Here is an 8968-nt window from a genome sequence, read left to right on the forward strand (position 1 = left end):
ATAGATGCGTCTATGACACGTATGACGGGTTTAAAAAGGTTTGAAAAAACCTTTTACCCGAACCACAATGATGTCAGGACTATACTGCATTGATTAACCAATAAGGGTGAAACCAGGTATGTAGTCCTGGCAGCCTTGCAAATGTCTGCCTTGGGTTGATTAAGATATGTATAAAGTAGCACTGCCCTCTTACACAAAGAAATTCCAGAAGAAAGTTTGCATTTCAGCTGCATACCCACAATGGCTTGCTGTTGTGGCTCAGAACTCGAAGTCTACTTCCAGCGATTGCTACTAGATGACGTTGTGGAATATGTGACTTGGCTGGAATATGTGAATGGATATATACAAGTCAAAATGTGTTTGTGGCCTAGCAAAGCATTGTTCCTTATAAAATTTCACAACGTTTCACCATCTACACCAAATTTTGCATAGATACCTTTTAAGATCCTTACTGGCTACCCAACATTTGGACACCCCACCCCTTTTTCACCCTGTATTTCAGCAGAAGTGGGTTTGTGGCCTGCCGATAAAGCAATAAACCATGGTCACTGGGAAGGGAAATGTATTCGAGGCGAATGGACCTGTGAGTCGAAGGTAAAGGCAGGTAGCATTCCAAAAGGTTCCATATTGTTGCCGCATCATGTGAAACTTTTCCATGTTCACCGGGAAGGGAAAGAAGTTTTGTTCCTCATATAGGCACCGGTTAAGGAACAAAACAAGTTTCAAGGCCCAAGGATGCACGATTTCCGAGATAGTTACACTGCAACGAACTGCACCACGCCAGGTTACGGCGTAACCGCAACCAACAGGATCATTCATTTTCCACAATTAATGATTGTGTTATGTCTGTACAGAACCTCTTCATAGAGCCTCTTCATAGAACTGCTACTTTTGCTAGCAAAAAAAATTATCAAAATCGAAATAGGATAAGACAATATATTGAGACACACACACAAACTGCATTCACTACAATTTGTTATTTACATTTTGATAGTGAAGTGGAATCCTGGATTTGCACTTTATTTTGATCAATGTCTTATAAAGAAAAGTTGTTTGTGACATCTCACATGTAGTTGGCTTACAACTAAAAATGTAACCCACAAACTATCTAGATATAGATCGTATGTCACCATTCAGAAACAAAATATCAAGGTATGACTTTTGGTCCATATCACCCAGCCCTAGATGTGTCCTAATCTTTATTTATAGATTGCCCAAACACAGAGTCAAAATTCACATAGGTATGTTTGCTAAAGATCAGTGGACCTGGGGAGTCAAAAGTAGCTCCTGGTAGATGTTCGCATTATGCCAACCAGTCTTTTAGGCAAAAAGCAGGAGCTAAATAGCTCCCAGCTGCCCTCAATTTCAAACTCTGGAAACCCAAGTCCAACATCACTTGTTATTCCACCATCCAAATCAGACAACCACTCACCATTTCAGAGTTCTGTAGTATGTTTGTTTTGATTCTTTACGTAGCACAAACATGCTCCCTTCAGCTGCAAACTTCCATTGTTAGATCTCAATAGCTAAGCCAACAAATTTAACCATGCGCCCACATCCTCCCTTCCCATTACAACTTGTGCCCAGTTTTGCTCTACAACACCCCCCTAACACTGCCCCCCCCCCCCGCAAACAAAAATGCTCTCGGACCAGGTTTCTAAAGAGTCACGAGCATTGCGGCCCTTCCAGTTGTCTTCAAACTGAAGGATATCCAGAGGGGACGCAAGGCTCTTCAAAAAGGGAAAGCAGCGACTGCTTTTAATCGTAAAAAGCAAGAAGATATATCTATTGAGGGTGACCGGCAACAATATTTTTACTCTTGGCGGGTTCAGCATAATAAGGATTGAATACCACTGCCCTACACAGAAGCTTCAACCCCACCTACTGCCCTTTCAAAGTTGCAAAAAAACGAATTGCATTCTTCAGTAAACTCTCCCCCTTCCTTCATTGCTTTATCTAGGATTTTGCCACAAAACAAAGCCCCTAAGTAAGGGTGATCTGTACATATTTGCCAAGAAGGCATGTGAAGGAGCCTTTGCTGGACAAACACCTCTTTCAAGTGTTCTTGTCCCTGCTTTGATATGATATTTTATTTATATTGCGCTCGTACACAAGTGCCCTCTTTGGTGTGGGGCAGCGAATATGCTTGGAGTTTTTAGTTAATGGTAGCACTCAAGTTATGCACCTTCAATGATGAACACAAATAAATCAACTGCTTGGGGTGTGCAAGATTCATTTCCATTATAATATATACACATAATATATGCACCACACAGCCGAATGAACAGTACGAGGGTGCAAATTTCAAAATGGGCCCTACTACGTCCAGCCAGCCCTGAAATCACCTACGAGAAAGGGCGGGGAAAGATTAGGACCAATGTAAGTATTTTCAGAGCATAATGCAGACCATGAATTTTAATATTTCACAAATGGACAAGACTGGGATTCAAAACTGCAAACTTTGAGAACATATTGAACACTGGCCGTGCTACTCAACACTAAACATTTGCAAATCACAAGTCATACTCATTTGGATAGCATCAGGTTTTGATTGCGAGTGACACACACTAAAGTGCAGGATATAACCCCCTCACCACCCCATCAAAGAGACAGAAGATCCATCACTGATCAGAAGTCCATAAACAGTGCAAAAAAGAGGGTGTTGGTCCCAACCATGCAAAGTCTAGGGAAAAAAGGTAATCAATATCTGTATTTAAAGATAAAAAGGAGAATTCAAGGAAGGTACAAGAAAAAGAAGAGAGAACTGCCAGCCAACCAAGTGGTGAGAGCAACGGGGTAAAAGCGAGGGATGACTAGCAAATATATAGATCCGTCTTCCTCATCGCCACCTGCAGCTACCTGCGCATCCCTGCCTCCATCCTCCAACCTTCGATTTGGCCACCGATTGCCAACTAAGTGGACGAGAGTCTAGCCCCTTTGCTACTGCCAAGCGCCACTTGCACCAGCAGTCTAATGTTGTCTGGCCTCAGTGATCCATGTGCAGTAGATTAAAAAACCTTAAATTGCCCAATCTCACGCTCTCCAGTGCTTTCTGCACCGCTCCCAGCCATCTGCAGCTCCCTGCACATCTTTGCCTCCATCCCCGCCCACCACCCTCTGAGGGGGCTGTTTTGACCCCTTCAAATCAACACCTCATGGCAGCCTCTGCTAAGGGCCACAAGGCAAAGGGGCAGCTCCTGAGTAAGCAGCCCCAGCCCATGCTTGCCAGTCAACCAGCAGGGACAGATTGGGTAGGTGCAGTCTGGGTGGGGAGTACAGCCATTACTGTACTTCAGTAAAGCCCCACCCCTCTTATTACCTACTATAACAGTCCACCTACCCGTTAGCTAGTAATTAGCTTTCCCCCCTACTGCTATGCTGTACTTCAGTATGCCTCAAATGTAGGTGTTTTGCCCATTGCTGCTGCGTCTCAAATCTAGGTGCTTTTCCCACTGCAATGGTCTCAAATGTAGGCATCTCTCCCACTGCTACTGTGTCTCAATCTAGGGGCTTTTACCACTGCTGTCGTTTTTCATTTTCTAGGCGTTTCACCGAATTACTGGAGCATCTCTAATCTAGGCATCTCTCCCTTTACCGCAGTGTTTCAAACCTAGTTGTTTCTCCCATTAGGTCCATACGTCCTACTGGGCCCTCTTAATCCTAGGACATTCACGCATCCAGGGCATTAACGCACTCCTGATGAATATTAGAGCATCTTCCTCCGACGATCTATAAGAAATCAGTGAAGACCCTCTTTCAGCTTGGCTTTATCTATCCTCCCCCAGTCTGTTTCCTTCCCCCACTTTTGCGCTCTGAGGCCTATGGGTGTGTATCACTTACAAATTAATTCTCCCCGCTTGATATCTTAAATTCTAGGTGGAATTTTACCCAGCTGCGTCTCTTGAAACTAGGTGCAGTTTCATCACTCATCTTAAATCTGGGTTGCATTTTACCTCCTGTGCCTCTGGAATCTAGGTACATCTCCACTGTTGTGCCCTCTTTCATCTAGATGCTTTCTGCCTGTGTTCTCTTAAATCTAAATGAATTTTCGTGGCTGTGTTGTGTTGATTCTAGGTGCATTTTTCCTGCTGCGTTATCTAGAATCTGGGTGCGTTTCCACTGCTGTGTTCTTAGGTCTAGGTGCTTTTTGCCTGCTGGGTTACCTTGAATCTAGGTGCGTTTCCACTGCTGAGTTCACAAGTCTGGGTGCTTTTGCCTGCTATGCTATCTTAAATCTGGATGGATGAGTTTCCACTGCTGTGATCGCCAATGCTGGGTACTTTTTCCTAGCCGTCTAGTGAATTTAGATGCATCTTCCCAGCTGTGTTCTCTTAAATCTGGGTGTTTGGTCCCAGCCGAGTTCTCTTAAACCTCAATGCGGCCTCCCTCTCTAATACCTCGATATACGTTGGTGACCCTCCATTGCACATATAACGGCTTAATTTAGGCATTGTATCACAGTAGTCACAAGCAGATATCCATGTCTCTGTGCTTATTAGACTGCTTTGGTTAGCGTTTGAAGAACACGGGTGATATGTAGTTAGACTTTAAAGGTAACTTGTCTATTGCACTCAATACTATTAACCTAGTTTCTATGGTAGCCTGTTTGTCCCTCCTATAAGATGTTCTACGTCACCCAATCTATTATATTTGGTAGACTAGTAGGGTAGGCTGTCCATAGTGCCCAAAAGTCTACGAGTGTAATATTGGTTGACACAGGAACATTGAGGGTGGACATCCACAGCAGGCACTGCTATCCATTCACACTCTAGAACGCAGCTAGACTGTCAAATTCGGTCTAGCTGGTCACAACGGTTTTGCACTGAAACACCAGACTTGCCTCAACACCTCTGCCATTAGAAAACAACCTATGACAAAATTCAGTCTAGCTGAACACATTGAATCTCCTTCACAAGCTCTGTCGTGACCTACCGCAGCACCCGCCCACTTGCCTGACCTCTTGAGTTGTTTACTGGAGCCTAGCTAGCCCTCAAATCCTAATCTCGATCAAATTCACAAAAGCATCTTAAGCCTCCTCTTAGAACTTTCCCCTACCTTGACTTGGGTCCCCGAAGGCATTCCAACCACAAAGTGCATTGAGGATATACAAATGGGGAACAGCAATATATAAATGACAAAAATGTGTTACACAGCACCCCTAATGTCATAAAAAGATAGGCCTATTCTTGCATGCATATAAGATATTTTCCCTATCTGATTAGCGACATCCCATTCTTACAATCCTCCCACGTGGTTCTGGTCTCCTAGATGATTGCCATACCCCAAGGATTTCCTTAAACACGACAATGGCTAGGAAGATACCAAGTGTGCATCCTTGAGAAAATATCAAGGAGCATAGAAAGGTGCCCAGCAACATCATGCTGCGCACGTGGGGAATGCTGTGGCCCAGGAACAAATCAACCCTACAAAGAAATTCAGTCTAAAAATAAACCACACTTGCATTACCAGAACGTACGGACGTAAGACTGCTGTATTACACACAGCAAATTCTGGACACTCAGCTTACATCCTTGTTAGTGGCCAATGTACAGTGTGTTCCCTTTTAAACTAGCACGAGTCTCATGCGCATGGTTTGAGGCTTTTATGCTGAGGAAAAGTTGTGCTGGTTGCTTAGTTATGGGGACTTAAAAGCCCTGCTGCAAACTAACCTTCGAAACACCAAACCAAACATCCTTGACAACTTCTTGCAGGACCATGACATGAACGCAAAGTTTACTAAGCACACCCATCACTGGTTACACCCAGTAGAAATAGACGCTGCTACACGAACACATCAATGTTTATCTGAGTGTGCACGCAGCCGGTTTCTAGCAATCTAGATCGACTTACTCTTGTCCCCCTACCCCTCCCGATCGGGGCGTTAGCGGTCTCTACATTTTCAAATACCTTCAAACGTAGAGTTTGTAGACGAGATATCGGCATTCCCCCCTCTTCACATAGGTCACTCAATAGCATTATCTCGGCAAGCTTATTTCTTCTACCCTCAGCACAGTTGCTCGTACAATGAGACCACTTCAGCTGCTTCCAGCCCCAAGCAAACGTAACCCTCCATGCTACACGGCATGATAGCTCTCGCAAGACACCAAAAAAGAGACGGTTACCTCGTTGAACCTCAGACACCTCACTCTTGTCCTCGCTTTAACACGCTGTATAGCTTCCTCAACTGCACACACCTCAAGTTCTTACTGCATCTGTCAGCGTATAGGCCACTCTGCCCATGTCTATTAACCCCGTTTACACTCTTCAGTAGGTCTGGGGTTTCCCGTCCCTCATACATCCACACTACAGCACTCCACCACCAGCTGACCCTACACCTACTTCTCCCCCAAAAGATAGCTTTACCTGCCAACCCACCGCCTCACCTGTTAACCGAACATTCAACTCGTCTCTCATCAACATGTCTAAACACACGTCTCCCCCTCGCCTACACACCCCCTACCCCTAAACTTCCTTTCGTTCGCCCACTACCCGTTCCCCTACTGCCGTTAGTCAGGGTAACGGACGCGTTCACCATTGAAGGTAGCGGTTTAGCGTCACCCACCTTCTTGCCCCCACTCTTCCTTAGGCCCGGCCAGAGCAGCAGACCGTTGAGACCTCCTCACCTTCTTCGTCCCGGCTCCATGTCAAGCGGTGGGGCAGTTCAAGCTCCGTAAGAAATGCCTTTTTACTCTCCCGACACCACGGGGTTAGCGGCACCGTACAGGATCTGAATGCACAGAGGGGAGAACGCGACCCTTCGCAACTGTCACTCAATAAAAAACCCAACCCTTTTCGATCACGTGCTCAAATAGCGAGCTATTAGTTCGACTCCGCCCCAGTTTGTGTCATGTGCTCAAATAGCGGTGGTTTGCGATAACCAACTCCCTGTGAACTAAAACTACCTTCATGTGTAGACATGCGCTATAAAGGTAGCCCGCCCTCCAATGACAGAAAAAGAGATCGTAGGCCAATGCAACGGTCAATCACTATACACGTGAAACAGAAGACGGACCAACAACGTAGCTTTTCGGAACCGTGAGATGTCGAAATAGAAGAAGGCTAATAATTACAGGTTACCATGGATACACTTACTGGAGCAATACAAGATGGAGTACCATTGGGTTCTATATGAAGACTCGGAGGCTCGGATTCTATGTCAAGACTCGGAGGCTCAGATTATGCTCTCACTTCTCTTTACCAACTCGAGCAGCAACCATATAAACAATATAAACATGGAAAACCCATAAAACTACAAAGTCCAAAAAACCCAGTAATTTTGTAGTTCGTTTTCCATAGGATAAGCAGAAACCATGTGATCCCTTCTTCCAATCAGTGTCACTTCTTCCCTATAACATCCCGCAACTCTGAAGTCCTTCCTCTTTCTTTGCTGCTCGAGCAGCACCTTTATATTTTATTGATAATGTTGACTTTGATACTGTATTGTTAACAAACTAATAACGTGCACGTTTGCAGGCGAGCGCGTAGGATTGGCGGAGCATATCCGCGAAGAAGACGCGACAGGACTCTCGTTCCGGCGTCGGTTCCCCTCTAAGGGGCGCTACAGGCACGGAAGTTCGCAACGGCGCGACGGGACCTCAGGAGTTCCGGCGCCGTTGCGAACTTACGTATTAGGAAAAAAGTACCAGCAGAGTCTCATGGAGCTCGTCAGAGATAATATCCCAAGCCCGACTTTCAAAAACACCAAACTCCGTCTTCCAAATGGACAACCGTGTGTGGACTGAAAAGGCACGGCTCTGTGCCTAGACTGGAATGCCACCTAGTGGCCGAAGTTGATATCGCAGGCTACAAACCTGCTCAGAAAATTGTAAGCTGGGAAACAGCACAAAATCAATACCCCTCATTCTGCCACTGGGGAGGAGGTGAACAGAGGCTATCCTCTGCTTGACGGGCTCAGTCCCAGGTAAGACTGTTATTACCACGAGGTCTCGCCTAGCTACCAGTACATATCTTGACGGGGGCACCCCAAGCAAACTGCAAGGCACCTTAACAGTGTTACAGAGGCACCAAAACATGAGCGACTACACCGACGACTCGGACGAGCCCCATGTCAGCGGGCGCCGTATGACCGAGGTGGTGCAGATTCTGCAGAGTGCCGAAAGACCCCGGGAAGAGAGGGGCATTTTGCATAGCCTGGCGGATCTGTCCCAGGGTAAGGCTCGCAAAAAGAGAGGGGGAAGCAAACACAAAACCCGCAGGGACCGTAGCGCCCAGACCCCCCCGGGTTCACCCCACAAATCGGGGAAAAGGAAGGCGAGATCCCACAGAAAGGTCTCTAGCTCGAGCGAGTCGGACGACGACTATTGTAGGAGCAGCTCGAGGTCCGAATTTTACACCTCCTCAGAAGACCAAACCTCCCCGGAGGAGGAGGGAAGCCGTCCTACGAAAAAAGGCAGGAGGGAGGAAGAGGATCTGCTCAAGGGAGAGTTCGATCCCGACGATCTTATCCACCCCAGGTCCAACGAATGGGACCCGCCGGAGAAGATCGCAGAATACCTTAGAAGGCGCCTGCGGACACCGTTAAGCAAACAGGCCAGGTCCAAACTGAAATCCGAATGCCCAAGACCAAGGGTCCCGGACGGAGTAGCGGAGACCCCGGAGATCGATGAGAGGATCTTGACGTTCCTAGGCCGGTACGGCAGGGACGTAAAGAAGGGCATCGACAGATCCTGCCGGTCCTGTCAGGACAAGGTACTAGATATGCTAGGGCCAATCACCAAGATCTGGCAACTGGCCGAGGAAGCAAAGGCCAAGAAGGAGCCCATGGATCCAGGGATTATATCTGGCTGGGCTCAGAGAATTTTCTGCCTGCTCGGTAACGCGAATACAGCGTTGGCGACCGAAAGGAGAAGGTCGATCCTAATGAAACTGGACTCCAGACTAGGGGAGATGGCGACCTCCGAGCAGGCCACAGCCGCGAAGGGCAAACTCTTCGGGGATTTGTTTATCA

At 46.7% G+C, this 8968-nt stretch overlaps 1 protein-coding gene across 2 annotated transcripts in view; it reads right to left on the reverse strand.

The window, feature by feature from the left end:
- SPSB1 (splA/ryanodine receptor domain and SOCS box containing 1) overlaps positions 1-6964 on the reverse strand; it is a 379914-nt gene extending 372950 nt beyond the window's left edge. Inside the window, exon 1 of one of the 2 annotated variants that reach the window (XM_069610025.1) lies at positions 6563-6964. The gene's annotated coding sequence lies outside the window, so the exon portion shown is untranslated. The remainder of the gene's footprint in view (positions 1-6562) is intronic. The other variant, XM_069610026.1, reaches the window with a different exon arrangement.
- Positions 6965-8968: the final 2004 nt, after the last annotated feature.

This window comes from Ambystoma mexicanum, chromosome 8 (assembly GCF_040938575.1).
Source record: "Ambystoma mexicanum isolate Mex_15411 chromosome 8, UKY_AmexF1_1, whole genome shotgun sequence".
NCBI classification, from domain to species: domain Eukaryota; kingdom Metazoa; phylum Chordata; class Amphibia; order Caudata; family Ambystomatidae; genus Ambystoma; species Ambystoma mexicanum.